At 40.2% G+C, this 19,940-nt stretch overlaps 1 protein-coding gene across 1 annotated transcript in view; it reads left to right on the top strand.

The window, feature by feature from the left end:
• Positions 1 to 14,544: 14,544 nt before the first annotated feature.
• Positions 14,545 to 19,940, top strand: part of CTNNAL1 (catenin (cadherin-associated protein), alpha-like 1) — a 61,025-nt gene continuing 55,629 nt past the window's right edge. Inside the window, exon 1 of the mRNA XM_011966374.1 lies at positions 14,545 to 14,744. The gene's annotated coding sequence lies outside the window, so the exon portion shown is untranslated. The remainder of the gene's footprint in view (positions 14,745 to 19,940) is intronic.

The raw sequence follows: 19,940 nt of genomic DNA, 5'->3' as shown, positions 1-19,940 counted from the left end.
GGCCAGGCGAGGCGCCCTCCGCGGGGCTAGTGGTCGAGCCCAGCTCCAGAGGGAGAGAGGACCCCCGCGGGGCCCCCCGCTGGCACTTAGGGTTCTCCTCGTTAACCGACTCTGTCACCAGTTCGCAGCCCGGTCCCGAGCCCGGCTCCTCCGCCTGGGATATTCCTCCCGGCCTCCCCGCCTAGCATGCGCTCCCCGATCCTTTGTCCCTCCCCGCTGTGGGTCAGGCTCCCATTCATCCCAGCCAGCCACCCTGCCCCTTCCCCTGAACTTGCTGCTGCTCACTTCTGCCCGCTTCTGTCCGGCCTCGTGGAAAAGTGACGTGGAGACTGTCCGACAGTTAATCCAGATGCACACCGTTTTGCCAAGTCCCGTTTGGGATGTGTGCGTTACTGTATTTGCCAATCAGCTAACCGACGCCCTGAGTTTTAGGAAAGTTTTTGTTTCTCCGAGCTGGGTTATATGCAGCTTCAGGGCTAGAATTCCTCACTTAGGTCTGTGGTAGGATGCCAAGCACTGTGGGGAGTGAATTCTGTGCCTTCGGGAGCGCGTTGGCGATGTGTGACTCACATCTAGGTTGTAACCGCTTCGTGACTCACACTAGGATTACCAAGATTTTAGAGATAGAAGAAATCTTAAAGATTATCCAACTTTAAAAATTCTTTCTTGTAGCATCCTTAACACCTGGCCGCCAGTACCTTGCTTAAACATGTTCAGTGAAGGGGAGCCTGTAGCTGTTGCATAGAATTCTCAATGCTATTATCTCTTCTCCAGCCCAGCCCTGCAAATATTTGAAAACAGCAGTCACACATGTCACTGGATTCCTGTTATGCTGGTTAAATAAACATCCCTATTTTCTTCACCTTCGCATGGCTAACACAGCAGTGATGAATATACCTGACACTCTCCCCCTCTTTTCCTGTGTCTCATAGAGGCTCTGACCAGTGGGAAGGGGCGCTGGGATCCCTCAGGAATGTCAGATCCACCCCTCTTCCCCATCTCCACTAGCACGAACACAACCAAAATGAGAAATATTGGAGCAGTTTTAAGAGGCATTAATTCTCATTCTCATTAATTCTCATAACAATTATGTGAGGTAGGTATATATTCTCGTAGTTCGGGCGAGGAAACTGAGGAATAGTGAGGTTAAATAATGTGTCATTAGGGCTTTCAATAAGTGCCAAACTGGGATTTGAATCCAGGTACCCTGACTCCAGACGGTTCTCTTTGCTACACCCTATGCTGTGTCCTCTCTAGAGATTAGAAGCAGTAATGAGGTCCTTAGAAAAAGATAGTACACAGTGGAAAAACAAGCTAGAAAGTCATAATCTGGAGAAATGGCAACTTTTCACAGTATCACTGCTAAAAATGTATCAGTCTTACAGTTCTGCATTGTGTAATTCTGGGGTACAAGAAGCCAGAGAAGAGTAGGAAAGCAGAGGAAGAAAAGTATGAATCACTGCTGAGAGTTAGAGGTCAATGCCAAAGGGGAAGAATGCCTGCCTTTTTTTTTTTTTTTTTTTTCCCTGTTAAAGCCTTTTTCAGGGTCACAGCTGAGGTTTTGCATCCCACACATTGTGTATCTACAGCTACGTCTCTACCACAACACCATAACTGATATTCTTCATAATTGGCTGTCCTTAACAAGAAAAAGTTAAAATCAAGAAGTGTATTAAGCATGGCCAGAATACTCGGTTAACAAAGCAGGGAAGTACAATTTAGAATGATTTTAAAGTTTCAGTGTTAGGCGATTAAAACAGCAGTTCTCCAGAAAACTCATATGTCCAAAAATCTCATTCTCTGAGAATGCTGTATTATTACCCAACTCATGTTTCACCATCTCATCCACAAGGATATTTTAAGCATTTTAAGCATGCATTTATTGTGTGCTTATTTGTTGCTGTTTTTTGAGGGGCTTATATTCTAGTTGGTAGATAGGTCATGTATAGAAGAGCACATGCAAAATGTCAAATGAACATCATCAATGGTACATATTCTAAAGGCTCAGAGAAGGCATGAATGAGTCAGCAGCAATGTCATGGAGGAGGCAGGGTTTTGAGGTAAGCAAGTAGGACTGGCACTATACAGTTTAACGTAGATAGTTTCTATTCTGGTATCATCTAGCTTCTTCTGACTCGCCAAGTGAAAAGTCCTGGGTTACTGGCCTTATTCTAAAAATGCAAGATTATATCAATATTAGAAAAATGTGTATGGTTTTTTTGCATTCACAAATTAGAAAAGATATATTTTCATAACAATGATGCAGAAAAAGCATTCAACTAAATTCAACTTCTAATAATGATAAGAAGCACTTAGGAAACTAGTATTAGGAAAAAATGTCCTTAACCTGATAGAGTATCTACAGAAAACTTTTAGTTAACATCATAACCACAGTCAAATTTAAAATAAACATTTCCTTTAAAGCCAGAAACCAGAGTGATATGCCTGCTATCACAGATTCTATTCAACACTGCACTGGAAATCCTAGCCAGTGTAATAAGACAAGGAGAAGAAATAAAAGAAATAAATATAGGAAAGGAAAAACCAAAAATCTCAATATGATATAATAACCTACATAGAAAACTCAAAAGAGTCTACAAGTAAATTATAAAAATTAGGAGTGTTGGCAAGTTCACTGAATGTAGGACACTAAAATCAATTGCATTTTTCTACGTTGATAACAAACAAGGCACAGGCGCTCTGGCTGCTGCCTGTAATCCCAGCTACTCTAGTCTCAGCTATTCAGGAGGCTAAAAAATGGGAGGATGGCTTGAGCCCAACAGCGCAGGGCTACAGTTAGCTGTGATCATGCCACTGTGCTCCAGCCTGGCCAACAAGGACCCTGTCTTTAAAAAATAATTTTAAAATAATAAAAAATACATAGAAAAAGTAATTATTAAAAAATGCAGTTATATTAACAATAACAGCAAAATATGAGCTTCCTAAGAATATATCACTTTTGCTATATATATACAGAGATAGAGATCTTTCTCTATACATACATAGCAAAAGTGGTCAAACTTCATGGAGAAAATTTTAAAATTTTACTGAAAGCCAACATGGTTCTAAATAAATGGGAGAAGAGTACTGTGTTCGAACCTAGGTTGACATATTATAGACATATCAATTATCCCTTTCGATCAATTTAATGCAGTTTCCATGAAAATTTCAGCAAGATTTTTCAGCAGAACTTGATAAAAGTAATTCTGAAGTTTATATGAAAGCACAAAGGGCCAAGATTAGGCAGAAGAGAAACAAGGTGGATGGACTTGCTTTGCCAGATTTCAAGACTCGTTATAAAACTATAGTAATTAAGACAATGTGGGTATCAGAACAGGGCTGAAAAACGTAGACCTATGAAACAGAATAGAAAACCCTAGAACAGATCCACACATATATGGAAACTTGGTAAATGACAATTGGCATTGCTGGTCAGTGGGGAAAGGAAGAACTTAAAAAAAATTAAGCTGGGACAATTGGATATCTAAATAGAAATATATGAAATTGGATCTCTGTCTTATACCAGTAAAAACATCAATTTCAGATGGATTAAAGACAATGTGAAAGGAAAAGCTTACAACACTTTTAGGAAAAAAAAAATAGGGCAATATCTTTTTTTTTTTTTTGAGACGGAGTCTTGCTCTGTTGCCCGGGCTGGAGTGCAGTGGCCGGATCTCAGCTCACTGCAAGCTCCGCCTCCCAGATTTACGCCATTCTCCTGCCTCAGCCTCCCGTGTAGCTGGGATGGGCAATATCTTCATTACCTTATGCTGGGAAAGGATTCGTTAGTATACCTCGAGTACAAACCTTAAGAAAAAAATGGATAAATTTGACCTCTTTAAAATGAAGAACCTAGGCCAGGCGCAGTGGCTCACATCTGTAATCCCAGCACTTTGGGAGGCTGAGGTGGGTGGATCCCTTGAGTCCAGGATTTTGAGACCAGCCTGGGCACCATAGTAAAACCCAGTTTCTGCAAAATATACAAAAAATTAGCCGGGTGTGATGGTGTGCACCTGTGGTCCCAGCTACTCTGGAGGCTGAGGTGGGAGGATTGCTTGAGCTGGGGAGGTTAAGCCTGCTGTGAGCTGTGATCACAACACTGCATGAACCTCTGTTCATCAAAATAAAATAAGTCGTTAAGTGGGAGAATATGATTCCAACACAAATAACCAACAAATGATTTGTAGTACCTAGAATAAATGAAATACTCCAATGAATAAAAATTAAAAGTTTAGCCTTTAAAAATCAGTTAAAAAATAATTTCACAGAAGAGGAAACAGATAAAAGATCTAAATAAATGGGAGAAGAGTACTGTGTTCGAGCCTAGGTTGACATATTATAGACATATCAGTTATCCCTATTGATCAATTTAATGCAATTTCCATGAAAATTTCAGCAAGATTTTTCAGTAGAACTTGATAAAAGCAATTCTCAAGTTTATATGAAAGCACAAAGGGCCAAGATTAGGCAGAAGAGAAACAAGGTGGATGGACTTGCTTTGCCATCCAGGCATCCTGCATCAAGCCCGGCTAATTTTTTTTGTTTGTTTGTATTTTTGTAGAGATGGGGTTTCACCATGTTGGCCAGGCTGGTCTTGAACTCCTGACCTCAGGAGATCCGCCAGCCTTGCCCTCCCAAAGTGCTGGGATTACAGGTGTGAGCCACCACGCCCGGCTGATGGGTACAATTACTATTTCCATTTTCACAGGTGAGAACACAGAGTCGCAGAAAGGTTATATAACTTGCCACGTGGTCACATGGCAGAGCCAGAATTCAAACCCAGGCAGAATGATGTCCATGCCCTTAACTGCTGGAATATGCGTTGGTGTTTTGCACTTCTTGACACCCTTTGTTAGAACAGCTAAAAGATGTTCAACTTCATTAGAAATCAATGAACTACAAGCTAAAAAAATCCACAGTGAAATTAAGTGTTGGTGAGGGATGTGGACATGGTAGGAATATCCTTGTTACAACCATATTGAAAATGATTTGGTGTAATCTATTATAATTGAAGGTGGGCATTACCTGTGGCCCAGCAATTCAATTCAACTCCTAAGTCAGTACCCCTAGAGAAACCCCTGCACGCCTATTAGAAAAATGGATTGGGGCCGGGAGTGGTGGCTCACGCCTGTAATCCCAGCACTTTGGGAGGCTGAGGTGGGTGGATCACCTGAGGTCAGGAGTTCGAGACCAGCCTGGCCAACATGGTGAAACCCTGTCTCTATTAAAAATACAAAAATTAGCCGCGTGTGGTGGCGCATGCCTGTAATCCCAGCTACTTGGGAGGCTGGGGCAGGAGAATCGCTTGAACCTGGGAGTCTGAGGTTGCAGCGAGCCAAGATCATGCCACTGCACTCCAGCCTGGGCAACACAGTGAGACTGTATCTCAAAAAAAAAAAAAAAGAAAAGAAAAGAAAAGAAAAATGGGTTGGAATGTGGGTAGCATTTTTACTTGTGATGGCCCCAAACTGGACTTCCCAAATGTCTTTTAACAGTAGTATGTGTACATAAATTGTGCTGTGTTCATATAATGATATACTCTGTCACTGAAATGAATAAACCACAACTATAATTATCAATGGGGATGAATCTCAAAAACATAATGTTGAATGAAAAAAAATGAAGATTCAAAACCAGATAAAACTAAACCAAATATCATTTAGGGTATACTGTAAGTGCAGTAGTTATAATAAGGGAGTGATGAACACAAAATTGGGACAATGGTTTCTTTGGGGACAAGGGAGTGATAGGGACAAGGAGTAGCCACAGAGTACAGGGGCTGTCAGAGATACTGACATTGTTCTCTTAAGCTTGGTGGTGGCTGCACAGGTCTTTCTTTCATTTCTGTAAACTGCACACATATATGTTATATATACTCATATGTTTTATATTTTATAATTCAGACAGTTTCTTGAAAAGCCCTGGGCTAAGAACCAAGCATATTTTATGCAGAGCAACTCCCCACCTCCTTTAATAATCACTTTATTCTTCCTGTCAGAACTCCCACTCCCAGTCTTATAATGCTTTTATCCAAGGAAGGGAAGAAGGATATTTGCCACAGAGCTCCACCCTGATGTGGAATGTTATTCTAATCTTTTCCTGTCTATGATAGATTTCCTTTATTCACTATTTGTACAGACCCCTTATATTTCTAAGGTAGCCTACCTCATTTTCCCATTACTCTTTGCATTGTCCTGGAAGCTTTTCAGGATTCTTGTTGCAGTAAGTCGTGGATGAAGAGAGTAGATAAGGTACCCTCTCTGCTCTTTGCTGATTTGTATAGGTGAATATATGCGTGGGTTTTTTTTGTTTGTTTTTGTTTTTTTTTTGTGATGGCGTCTCACTGTGTCACCCAGGCTGGAGTGCAATGGCGGGATCTCGGCTCACTGCAACCTCTGCCTCCTGGGTTCAAGCAATTCTCCTGCCTCTGCCTCCCAAGTAGTTGAAATTACAGGCACCCATGCATCCTGCATCAAGCCCGGTTAATTTTTTTGTTTGTTTGTATTTTTGTAGAGATGGGGTTTCACCATGTTGGCCAGGCTGGTCTTGAACTCCTGACCTCAGGTGATCCACCAGCCTTAGCCTCCCAAACTGCTGGGATTACAGGCATGAGCCACCACGCCCGGCTGATGGGTACAATTACTATTTCCATTTTCATAGGTGAGAATACAGAGTCACAGAAAGGTTATATAACTTGCCACATGGTCACATGGCAGAGCCAGAATTCAAACCCAGGCAGAATGATGTCCATGCCCTTAACTGCTGGGATATGCTTTGGTGTTCTGCACTTCTTGATACCTTTTGTGAGAAGCTATCATGTAAACCCTAATTCTTATTCTTTTATTCCACAGCAGAGTTCTTCAGTACACCAGATCTTCTTTCTTCCCCAAGGGATGCCTTTTCTGCCCTCTTTTCTGGTTCATTTAGGCATTCTCTAGACGCTGGTGTCAGGGCAACTCCAAGTTATGACTCTTAATTTAGTATGCCTCCTATTTTGCAGAACTATAGCTAAGATTGTATTTAGCATACTATAATTTACAAAGCACTCTTGCTAGTTGTCTTTCCCTTGATCCTGGAAGGTAAGAGAGACAGTGTAGTGATTAAGAGTGTAGGTAGTTCCCCTGGCTTTGTGACCTTGGGCAAATACTTAACCTCTTCAAATTTCAGATTTTTTTCCTGTAAAATTAGGGTAATAATAGTATGTACCTATTAGATGCTGGAGAAGCAAGCATTAAAAGAATTGATACATGTAAAACACATAGGCTAGTGCTTGGTACTGTTGTGCTTAATAAATGTTAACTAGTCTTATTTTTTATATAATAAGGAAATTAAGGTTTAATCTCAATTTTGTAAAACTGTGTATTTAAGTATCTGTATATATAAATCAAGACTGGAAAGAATTATGCCAGAATTCTCAGAGGATAGTAGAATTATGTGTAATTGTTATTTCTTGAGGCTCTCCTGTATTTTCCATTTCTTTTTATAAACAATCAACATGTATAACTTATGAACCTACCTTTTAAAACATTTGAAACTAATTTTAGAACACAAGTAGACCTTAAATAAGGTATGTTACATATTGACTTAGTTCCTCTAAATAAAATTTTAAAGGCGTGCTATATTTGGATTAAACATTTCCCAGACTGCTTTCCAGTAAAAGGAAGGCAGCCACACCTAATTATGCACTGGGGAGGTGCTTCTTTTGGAACTGAACAATAGTTGATATTTTAGCCTAATTGCAGGATCTTTTCTTTGTAACTGAAATTTTAAAACTTTATGTAAATGAAATATTTAATACACAGAACCACCTTAATCTGTTTGGGTTACCATAAAAAATACAATAGACTGGGTGCCTTAAACAATAGAAATTTATGCCTGACAGTTATGTAGGCTGGGTAGTCTAGGATCAGGGTTCAGGCAGGTTCAGTATCTGGTGAGGGCCCACATTTTGGTTCATGGAAAGTTGTTTTCTCACTGTTCTTTCAGGATGGAAATGAGTGAGAGAGCTTTCTGAGGCCTCTTTTAAAAGGCATTAATCCCATTCATGAGAGCTCCTCCCCTATTACCTAATCGTCTCCCAAAGGCCCCACCTCCTAATACCATCACAATGGAGGTTAGGATTTTAACATAAGGATTTGAGGAGGGGGAGGGGAATGGGACACAAACATTCAATCTATAGCAAGAACTTTAACTCCTTTCCACTGCAGAGTCTCTTCCAAGATGGTAGCTTGGAATAGTCAATGCTGGGCAAGTTCTCTTTTTTTTCATGTGATAGTAACAGTTCCCTAGAGTCTGTCAGGTGTGGAAAAGGATTAAGCTGGTGCCAACAGGATTTGTATTTGTTCTCTGCTTCCCAGCAGCATGGCTGACAGTCATTCTCCAAATTAAAATTGTTGTGACTCTTTCACATGATTATGCAATAGGCTTTTAGGTAACATTTCAATTAAAAAAAAAAAAAAAGGAAAGATTGAAAACCTCCAGTAAAAGAAAGAATATTAGGTGGGATTTGGTGTCAGTTTAAACCTGGGTTCAAATTCTAAACTAGGCTACTTATTAGTTGTATGAGCCAAGTATGCAATTTCACTTAGCCTCAGTTTTTTAATCTTTAATAATACCTGAGGATTAAGTACGAGAGCTAATTATAGTATGTTTGAACGCTTACAATAAACTCTGTTTATGGTACTATGTTAAACACAATACTTTCATTATTTTATTAACTCTTCTTATTTATTTTTTTCAAGACAGAGTCTCACTCTGTCACCCAGGCTGGAGTGCAATGGCTGGATCTCAGCTTACTGCAACCTCTGCCTCCCAGGTTCAAGCAATTCTCCTGCCTCAGCCTCCTGAGTAGCTGGGATTATAGGTGCATACCACCATGCCCAGCTAATTTTTGTATTTTTAGTAGAGATGGGATTTCACCATGTTGGCCAAGCTGGTCTCAAACTCCTGACCTCATGATCCGCCTGCCTCGGCCTCCTAAAGTGCTGGAATTGCAGGTATGAGCCACTGCACCCAGCCAACTCGTCTTGTTAACATTATAAGGCAGAGAAGGCAAAATGGCTAAGTGGCTAAGAGGCTAGTCTCTGCAGTCAGAATATCTGGATTTAAACCCTAACTCTCCCACACTTCTTGATGTCCAACCTCCTCATTCGTAAAATAGGGATGATTATTACCCCCATTTTCCAATTTGGGGAAATGAGGATGATTAATATTAACCTATTCCACTGGGTTGTTATATGACATTATAGGGTAGTGTTTAGGAGTATAGTCTCTAGAATTGAAATGTCTGACTCTGAATCCTAACTCTACCACTTATTAGATATGTGACCTTAAATAAGCACCTTTTGGCATCAGTTTCCTTAGGCTCATCATGTGAGCCTTCCCACTGGGACAGTCAAGTGTCTTCATGACATGGGAATTGTCTTTCCCTAGGGTGAACAGAGAGAAAGAAAGATGGAAACCACAGTGACTTTATGAGTTGCCCTCAAAAGTAGCATACTGTCACTTCCATTTTATTCTACTAGTTAGAAATAAGTAGCTAAGTTCAGCCTGTACTCAAGGAGAGGGGAATGAGACTTCACCTATTTAAGGGAGGAATAGTAAATAATTTGTGGACGTTTTTAGAACTCCCTACACTCTAACCTCTGCCCACAAATTGTTTACCTTATTCCCACCTGCAAGTAACCTCTCCCCATCCTTATCCTCTCTAAAGTCACAACATCAGCTGGAAATCCACAATGTTGGCATCTATTATAAATATGATCCAGGAGAGACTTCTTCTATGTAGTAGTTCCTTGAGTGTAACATCTTTCAGCTTTAGGGTGACCTCTATAGACTCTACTGTTCAAAAAACGAGAAAATACAAAGTGTAGAATAACTGCTATATACTCCTGTTCAAAAATGGAAAAAAAATATGAGACACTGGTTTATGGTATTCTGAACTCCTTGTGGGCAAATGTTGCCAGTTCCTTGATTAAGACTCAAGTCCTGGGAATAGTTCATGGCTCTTCGTTCTGCCCTCTGAGTCATTCTATGTTTGCAGCAGCATAGATTTCTCAGACTATTGCCTGCCTTTGGAAGTTTGGAGCAGGGGCTGGTATGAAAGCTTCTTTTCATACAAAGATGTATTCCCTTTTAGTCCAAGCTGATAGTGTTTCTGCCAATACAATTATCTTAAAAATTTTGTCTGTCTCCTGTGAGTCATATTGAATTCATTCTTCTAGACAAAAGCCACACCCACAAGTCTCTTGATATATGCTCTTCTTTAACTTGGGCTTCTGCTGGGACTGCTTTAGGCTTCTTTGGGGATCTGTTGTTTAACTGAATGGTTGTCTGAAGCAACACCTTGGACCTTTCTGAGATCTTAAGAATTTTTTTTTTTTGAGACAGAGTCTCGCTCTGTCACCCAGGCTGGAGTGCAGTGGTGTGATCTCGGCTCACTGCAAGCTCCGCTTCCCAGGTTCATGCCATTCTCCTGCTTCAGCCTCCTGAGTAGCTGGGACTACAAGCGCTCGCCACCACGCCCGGCTGATTTTTTTTGTATTTTAGTAGAGACGGGGTTTCACCGTGTTAGCCAGGATGGTCTCGATGTCCTGACCTTGTGATCTGCCCGTCTCGACCTCCCCAAAATGCTAGGATTACAGACGTGAGCCACCCCGCCCGGCCGAGATCTTAAGATTTTATAGTCTTACTCTTAGCTTTATCTTAAGGTGCTTTCTTGACACAGCCCTAGATTTTATTTTTGCCTGAAAGCCATTCTTAATTTTAGTATGGTGTGCCATCTGGAGAAGATTTTATTTTATTTTATTTTTTTGAGATGGAGTTTTGCTCTTGTTGCCCAGGCTGGAGTGCAATGGCATGATCTTGGCTCACCGCAACCTCCGCCTCCCAGGTTCAAGGGATTCTCCTGCCTCAGCCTTCTGAGTAGCTGGGATTATAGGCATGTGCCACCAAGCCTGGCTGTTTTTTTTTCTTTTCTTTTTTTTCTTTTTTTTGTGAATTTTTAGTAGAGACGGGGTTTCTCCATGTTGGTCAGGCTGGTCTCGAACTCCTGACCTCAGGTGATCTGCCCACCTCAGCCTCCCAAAGTGCTGGGATTATAGGTGTGAGCCCCCATGCACAGCATGGAGGAGGAATTTTTAAAACCAGCAAGTTCTGGCTTGTTTGTATTTATCAGTGTTTCCTTTAATTTTTCTCTTCTCTTACATTTTACTGTAAGCAGCAAAAAGAAACCAGGTAGCACCTTCAAAATCTGCTTTGACATCTCCTTAGTTAGATCTTCCAGTTCATTAGGTATATTTTCTCCTTTTCATGTTAATGAAGGTGACTTTCTGTCATCATATAACAAGGAACCCCTTTTCTCCAGTTTCCAGAAAGATTTTTCTCACTTTTCCTTAACCTTTCACCCGTAGCTTCTGCTATGGCCTGATTGTTGGCATTCCCCCAAAGTTTATGTGTTGGAACTTAACCCTCATAATGATGATTAAGAGTTGGGGCCTTTGGGAGGTGATTATGTCACAAGGGAGCCTTCATGAATGGGATCAGTGTTCTTACAAAAGAGACTTCAGGGAGCCTTGTGAGGACATAGAAGACACCACTTGTGAGGAATGGGTCCTCCTCAGTAGACACCAAATCTGTTGGTGCCTTGATCCTGGACTTCCTAGCCTCCAGAACTGTAAGCAATATATTTCTGTTATTTATAAATTACTCAGTATAAGGTATTTTGTTATAGCAGCCCTAACTAAGACAGCTTCCTCAAAGGTCATCATGCTTCTGCAAAGTTTCTTTGACATTTCTAGTTTTTATTCACTCAAAGTTCATTTAACTTTCACTGCCCAATTTTAGAGCCACTCTCACATTTTAAGTTTTGTTACAGCCTCACCCCAGATCCAGGCACCAAAATCTATATTAGTTATCTATTGATGCAGAACAAATTAACTGAAATTTAGTGCGTTAAAACAACAAACATTATCTTATGGTTTCTGCGGGTTAATTCCAGAGTGGCTTACCTGGTGGTTCTGGAGTGAGGTCTCTCATAAAATCAAAATAAAGGTGATTGACTGAGCCTGCAGTAATCCAAAGGCTTGACTGGGGCTGGAGAATCTGCTCTCAAGTTCATTCATTCAGCTGTTGGCATGAGGCCTCAGTTCTTCACTATCTTTTGGCCAGAGCCTTCAGTCACCTTGTAGGGCTCTCCATAGGGTTGCCTGAGTGCCTTCCATTCTGTGGCAGTTGGCTTGCTCCCACTGTGATTGATCCTGCAGAGAGTGAGTGAGTGAGTGAATAAGATGAAAGCCACCGTGTGTTCTATGACCTACTCTTAGAAGCACTCCATTATTTTCACTTTATTCCATTATTAGAAGTGAGTCACCAAGTCCAGTCCACATTCATGTGGAGAGAAATGAGGCTGTACCTCTTGAGGGGAGAATTTGTGGACATGTTTTAAAACCACTACGGAGATTATAACACTTTCCTGCTTAGAAAACCTTCAGTGGCTTCAAACCACTGCAGAGATTATATCACTTTCCTGTTTTAAAAAAACCCTTCAATGACTTCAAATTACTACAGAGATTATAGTATTTTCTAGTTTAAAGACTCTTAAGTATCTTCCTGTAATACATAGAATAAAATACAATTTTTTTTTTTTGAGATGGAGTCTCACACTGTCACCCAGGCTGGAGTGCAATGGTGCAATCTTGGCTCACTGCAACCTCCACCTCCTGGGTTCAAGCGATACTCCTGCCTCAGCCTCCCAAGTAGCTGGGATTGTAGGCATGTGCCACCACACCTGGCTAATTTTTTTTTTTTTTTTTTTTTTTTTTGTATTTTTAGTAGAGATGGGGTTTCACTATGTTGGCCAGGCTGGTCTCAAACTCCTGACCTCGTGATCCGCTCACCTCGGCCTCCCAAAGTGCTGGGATTACAGGTATGAGTCACCGCACCTGGCCAATATAAATTCTTTATTCCAATTCCAGAACCCTTTATTCCAGGCTGGTCCCTGCCCATCCCATCTCTTGGATATTGGTTTTAACTTGCCCCCGACCCACTATCCTTTAGCCACTTCCGACTTCACCTCGTTCCTTGAACAGGAGAGGCTCATTCCTAAGGGCTTTTTTTTTTTTTTCCCCTCCACTGTTTCTTTTCCTAGAATGCTCTTTATCCTTTGATGTTTGCCAGTCTAACCACTTCGCTGTCATTTAGATCTCAGCTTAAATATCACTTCCTCTTAGAAGGAAGACCAATCAATTTCAGGTAGCTATACAGATACTTTTATCACACTATCCTAACATTTTGCACATAACAATTATATTAAAGTTTATTTTTTGTTTACCTATTTATGTGATTATTGGGTCTCCCCCTTCACTAGAATGTAAGCCCCATCGGAACATGGGCTTTTCTTTCTTGTTGATTGTTATTTCAGGTTTGCCTAGAATTTTATTTGGGATATGATAGTGTGCAACAAATATATTTCATGAAACTGAATTATTGCTATTCTACCATAATGTAAACCTAATGGGGGCAGGATTGTCTTAGTCTTGTTCATTGATGCATCCTTAGGAACTGGCCTATAGTAGATATTCAAAATTTAATGAAAAACAATATTGTAGTTGAGGAAATTTAGAGATTAAATTTCCCTAGACCACTTAGCAAGTAGTCACCGAGCCAAGACTCAAACCTAGGTCTATTAATTCTAAATTATTAATATCTAAACATATATATAAAGTGCTTGACACATAGTAGTTGTACAAAGAGTAAAAGTGATTCTCTTCCCCTTCTTGTAATTCTCTTGCTCTTCTTTTAATACTAGTACATGTACATTGAGCAGTAGTTGTTTTTCATACAACATTTCTTTAATAAATATTCTTAGATGTCAGCATAGTTCATGTACTAGTTTCCTAAGATATTTTGAAGAATTATGTTTGTTTCAGTGAGCTGAAGTTGTCACTTTTTGTATTTTATTTCAGGGCCTGGGATCAAGTGTTAAGACTCTTGGTATTTCATTTATTTTGAGTTGGATGCAACAAAACTTAGCAAAATATAAAATATAGATTACAATGCTCATTCTAAAGTATCCAGTTAATTTGGTAAACATGTATGGCACAAGTACTATTTTGTACAACCTGGGCACCATGGTAGGCAACGGAGTGGAATGGAGAGGAAGAAGAGCTGTCTCTACTCCATAGCATCTGAAGTCGTAGTAGAGGAAACGAGACCTGAAGTACTTTGACTTTCTGAATGTAATGATCTCTCCGCTCCTACTTTTCTCCTTAAGATTTGTTGAAAGATCTGGAGGGCCTCTGGAACTATATGCCGCAGATAAACTGCATGCCCCAGATAACTGCCTTCAGGTGAACTTGGAGTTGTAATTAATGGAAACATTGTCCTAAGGAATGATGCAGGATACTTTGCTGGTTGTCTCTGTTGAAACATCTCTAACTATTGATTTAGTCTGTTGAGCTATCCTGTATGCCAGGCTTAATTTTCTTTGACTTTGTGGTACAGCTTAAAAAAAAGAGGTATTGAGATAAAAGTTGCTTTTATCTTTTATTTTTAGATCACCACACTTATTAATCATAAAGATAATACCAAAAAGTCTGATAAAACTCTGCAAGCAATTCAGCGTGTAGGACAAGCTGTCAACTTGGCAGTTGGAAGATTTGTTAAAGTAGGAGAAGCTATAGCCAATGAAAACTGGGATTTGAAAGAAGAAATAAATATTGCCTGTATTGAAGCTAAACAAGCAGGTAGGTGGATATTGATTTTGAAGACTATTCAAACCACTTTTATTGCTTTGGTTATGATGAAAAATTATTGTTTTATTTTGAATGAAGATATATAGCTCTCTGATTATGGCTGCCTCAAACATTAAAGGTCTGGATTAGCTTCCATAAATATTGCACTTCGCTTGGATCAAGTCCTAAATCTGAAACATAGGACTCCTTCACTGGTCAGAGTTAGTGATTGGCCATCCTCACCATCAGCCATTGAGATGTGAGACAGATAAAGAAGTGGGAGCTGTGGCCTCTATTCTCTAAGAACGTATTAGTCTACTTTCCACGACATAGGAAATGGAAATAAGCATTAGTATCCATTAGTATTCTACAGTAAACAAATCATAGTGACTTCAGACTTCATGATGGTTCACGGTTCTCTATAGATGGTAGCACAGAAGCCTTTGAGAACCTAGGGTGTTCTGAGAACTGCAGCTTTGTTGAAGTATCATTTATCCATTAATTTTTTCAACAAATATTTACTGAATGCTGGTGATATACCAGCGTTCTTTTAGGCCGTAGCGAGATAGGCATGGACAAATCAGTCCAAAATCTGCCATTGTGGGCCTTGCATTCTGCTGAGGGAGACAGATCATAAATGAAGAAATATGTAATGTCAGGTGGTGATAGTTACCATGTTAAAAAAAAAAAAAAAAGCAAGGTAAGAGTTAGGAGACCAATGAAGGTGCTGTTTTACAGAGGGCAGGGTTTTTTAACTTTGGTGCTACTGACATATTGGGCTGGATACTTCTCTGTTGTAGGGGGTTGACCTGTACATTGTAGGATGTTTATCAGCATCACTAACTTCTACCTATTAGATGCCGGAAGGTTCCCTCTCCTACTATGTGACAACCAGCAATAGCTCTAGAAATTGCCCCCAGTTGAGAAAAGTGGCCCCCAGTTGAGAACTCCTGGGATAGGGGATTAGGAAGACCCACTGAGGAAGGAACATTAGAGCAGAGACTGCAATGAAGTGAAGGCCTGAGCTATGTGGATACCTGGGGGGGAAGGGCATTCCTGGCAAGGAGAAAGTGAGAATAGACAAAGACTGGAATTTTGGACTATGTTCTAAGTGGAATGAGGGATTAGTGGGAGATTTTGTGCTGGGCAGTGACATGATCTCATTTGTATTTTAAAAGGGTAACTGGTGGCTCCGGTACAGAAAATACATTTTAGGGGGTGTGAGGATGGATTCAGAGAAACCAGTTAGGAGGTTGTCACAGCGGTCCGGGTGATAGATGATGGTGACTTAGACTAGAAGATAGCATTTGAGGTGGTGAAAGGTGACTGTGTTTCGATATATTGCCAAAGTGGAGTTGATAGGATTGGCTGATGGTTTGGATGTGGGATGTGATAGAAGAGCCAGGGATAACTCCAAGATTTGGGATATGAACAGCTGGGCAAATGGTGGTGCCATCTACTGAGATGGGGAACTCTGAGGGAGGAGCAGGTGATCAGCGAGAGGAGAGTGATTGCGATAGTTTTATCATATATGTGGAGGGGTGGACAAGATCATACACGGTCCTGTATGTTATGTGGATGATTTCAACTATTATTCTATACTAGGAGTCGTTGAGAAATTTTGAGCCAGATGAAAGGCGTATTGCTTTGTGTTATTTTGTTTTGTTTTTTCAAAACAAGAACATTTCACAGATGTTTTGTGTTAGATAGAAGTCTTTCTGATAGTATGGAGGAAATGAACGAATGAGGACAGACCGAGAGAAGGTTGAGACTGAAGGCAGGGAGACTAATAGGGAAGCTTTTGTGGTAAAACCAGCTAGGCCAAGTCAGTGTAATAGGACTGTAAAGAACAGGAAGAGTACACAAAATACTCATTAAGGTGGTTGAATAGGTAAAAGTAGGTTGTTGACTAAAGGAAAGGGAAGACCCTGGGTTGAGTCTTGGATTTCTAGCCATTCACTGGGATAGAGAATAAGTTTTATGTGGGAAGCAGGGGCAGATATCCTTATTCTATTCATAATTCATATTTTTCCTACTTTAGAAAAGGATATGAAAGCACTTACAATAAAAGACATGTTCAATAAACTTATTAAAATAGGATGTGAAAATAAATAAACCAGAAACTTTGGCAAACATTATTATTTTAATTAAGCATGAAATTTATCTTTGTACTTCCTGGAAGTCAAGACAAAAATGTTGGAAACAAAGGATTATATAATCTCATTGTTTGTTGAAAGGAAACAAACCAGCTTGTAAGAGGAGAGACTTTTTTTCCCAACACTAAATTATTGTGTGGGTGCTTATGAAACAGACATTACATAATGGACAATTCAACAGAAAATGTGGAGATGTTCTTCATATTACTGTTTCTTTTTGAAGAAAGCTTTGTGGTTAAAAAAAAAAAGAAATAAAACAATTATTGTTTCTTCTAACAACCACTGATTAAAGCAGGAGTATAGTATTTTTTAAATGAAAGGACAAGCTGAGTCCTGTGCTCCTTGTTGGCTTTGTAGCACGTCATTGTGCTCAGTGTAAGGTGAGAAAGGAGGACGTGGTACACTGACATGAGTACCATACGCCCAGGCAGCTCCATAAATGGAGTATTTTGAAAGATATCAGGTGTCATGGGCTCCACATGTCATCTTCCTCCTAGTGTCACTCAGGTAAGAGTATGAGAATGATACCTTCTGGAGTTGTAAAATATAGAAGGCTTTTTTTCTCTTAACACATACAAACTTAAGACTTCATTAAATCACTCCTGTAATGTTTCTAGCCCACTCAACCCCTACGAATGATTTTCTTTTTTCGGCGACAGCATTCATTTGAGGGAACTAATATAAAGTAGTAGATAAAGAACTGGAGCTGGCTGGGTGCCGTAGCTCACACCTGTAATCCCAACACTTGGAGGCTAAGGTGGACGGATCGCTTGAGCTGTGTTTGAGACCAATCTGGGCAACATAGTGAGACCCTGTCTCTATAAGACATAAGAAAAATAAAATAGCCAGGTGTGGTGGTGCATGCCTCCAGTCCCAGCTACTTGGGAGGCTGAGTTGGGAGGATTGTTTAAGCCCAGGAAGGTTGAGGTTGCAGTGAGCAGTGATGGTGTCACTGCAGCCTGGGAGATGACAGAATGAGACCCTGTCTCAAAAAAAAAAAAAAAGAACTAAAGTTTTAGAGTCGGACTGCCTAGACTTTAATCCTAGTGCTTCTACTTGCAAGCAGGGGATATTGGGCAATCTATTAAACATTTCTAAACCTCAGTGTTCTCATCTATAAAATGGGACTGTTAGGGTTTATAGAGGTGTTTTGATGTAATGCTTGTATCATTTCACACATAGTAAGTGCTCAATAAATATTAGTTGTCATTATAATAATTAGTTTTTATTCTTACTTCCCTGTGTTGAACTCTTACATTATACTGTTGCTTTTTACTTGGCTACCAGGCAAGGTTTATATTTTTGTTTTCTATGGAAGTTCAACAAATATTTGTGTTTGATTGACCTTGGGTTTTCCTATTAAGATGCAACACTAGTAATTACATATAATAAATTAAAAATGATACCCGTGAAGCTGTAAGACAGCTTTGTGACTTTTTTAGGGAACTGATTTCTGAACAGTTTATACTTTGAACAACTTTATAATGTTAAGGAAGCATTTGACCATGCTGATGGGGCTGACCAAATGTTACTATCCCTCGTACTTATGAGTTAAATGCCTGGGGTCGGGCCAGGTGCGGTGGCTCATGCCTGTAATCCCAGCACTTTGGGAGGCTGAGGTGGGTGGATCACCTGAGGTCAGGAGTTTAAGACCAGCCTGACCAATATGGAGAAACCCTGTCTCTACTAAAAATACAAAATTAGCCGAGGTGGTGACGCATGCCTGTAATCCCAGCTACTAGGGAGGCTGAGGCAGGAGAATCGCTTGAACCCAGGAGGCGGAGGTTGCAGTGAGCTGAGATCGCGCCATTGCACTCCAGCCTGGGCAACAAGAGTGAAACTCTGTATCAAAAAAAAAAAAAAGCCTGGGGTCTACTCAGAAAAATGAAAGGTTGAATAATGCTGTATGTGCAGGCTTATATATGGTATCTTTTGTGGTTGAGAGGTGTAGAAAAAAATTAACATTTTCCAGAGGATCAGAGGAAATATTTTTATCCTTTTAGCTATTAATGATAGAATGCAAAGTGATACTTTTCCTCCTGCCCCTTCTGTATGCTTTAAGGTTAATTGTAAGCACTTTTGTTCTCTGTATATTTTCCTATCAAAACTTTGTATTGGTTACCTATTGCTGTGTAACAAATTAACCCAAACTTAGCAACTTAAAACGGCAAACATTTGCTATCTCAAACAGTTTTTGAGGGGGCACCAATTAGGGAGTAGCTTCACTGGGTGGCTCTGTGTCAGTGTGTCTCATAAGGTAGTGGTCAGTGTGTTGACCAGGTCTCTGTTACCTGGAAGCTTGACTGGACTGCAGGTCTGCTTCTAGCCTCCCTCTCGTGGTTGTTGGCCAGAGGCCTCACTTCCTCTCCACGTAGGTCTCTGCGTAGTAAGGGCTGCTTATGACATGGCAACTGGTTTCTCTCAGAGAGAGAGAGCAACCCAGACAGCTGCCTCAGTTATTTTAGAACCTAAGCTTGGAAGTGACATACCATTACTTCCACCATACCAACCCTCATATGATGTGGGAGGGGACAGACAGCACAAGGTTGTGCATAACAGTAGGTGGGGATCATGGGGAGCCTTCTTGAAGGCTGGTTACCACAGAATTCCTCTATCTGTAGAGCTTCAGCAATTGTCTTTATAAACAAGACATCCAAGTCTGCATTACCAGTCCATGTCACATAGCTTATTTTTGGTATATTCCTGTGTTATTTCAAGCTCCTGTTGTCTGAAAGTAAAATTATCATCTCCCTTCCAGTGCCGTTCTGATTTTCTTTAAGCAACTTAGGTTTACAACTTTGAGGCCATTTTTTCACTCGTTCTTTCCTTCTTATCATTGGTCAGGTACTAATTTTATGTTTTCACATAAAAATGTCTCCCAAATCATCTTCTTAATGTTCCTATGGCTACTGTACTAGTAAGGTCCCTACTATTTCACACCCACAATTGATATAATAGCCTGGCTTTAAGTCTTTCCTTTCCATTCTGTTTTATGTACTCCTACTAGATTGATCTTTCTTTTTTTCTTTTTCTTTTTTTTTTTTTTTTTTTT

The sequence above is a fragment of the Mandrillus leucophaeus genome, unplaced genomic scaffold (genome assembly GCF_000951045.1).
Source record: "Mandrillus leucophaeus isolate KB7577 unplaced genomic scaffold, Mleu.le_1.0 Scaffold76, whole genome shotgun sequence".
Classification (NCBI taxonomy): domain Eukaryota; kingdom Metazoa; phylum Chordata; class Mammalia; order Primates; family Cercopithecidae; genus Mandrillus; species Mandrillus leucophaeus.
This window is presented reverse-complemented; position numbering and strand designations above follow the sequence as displayed.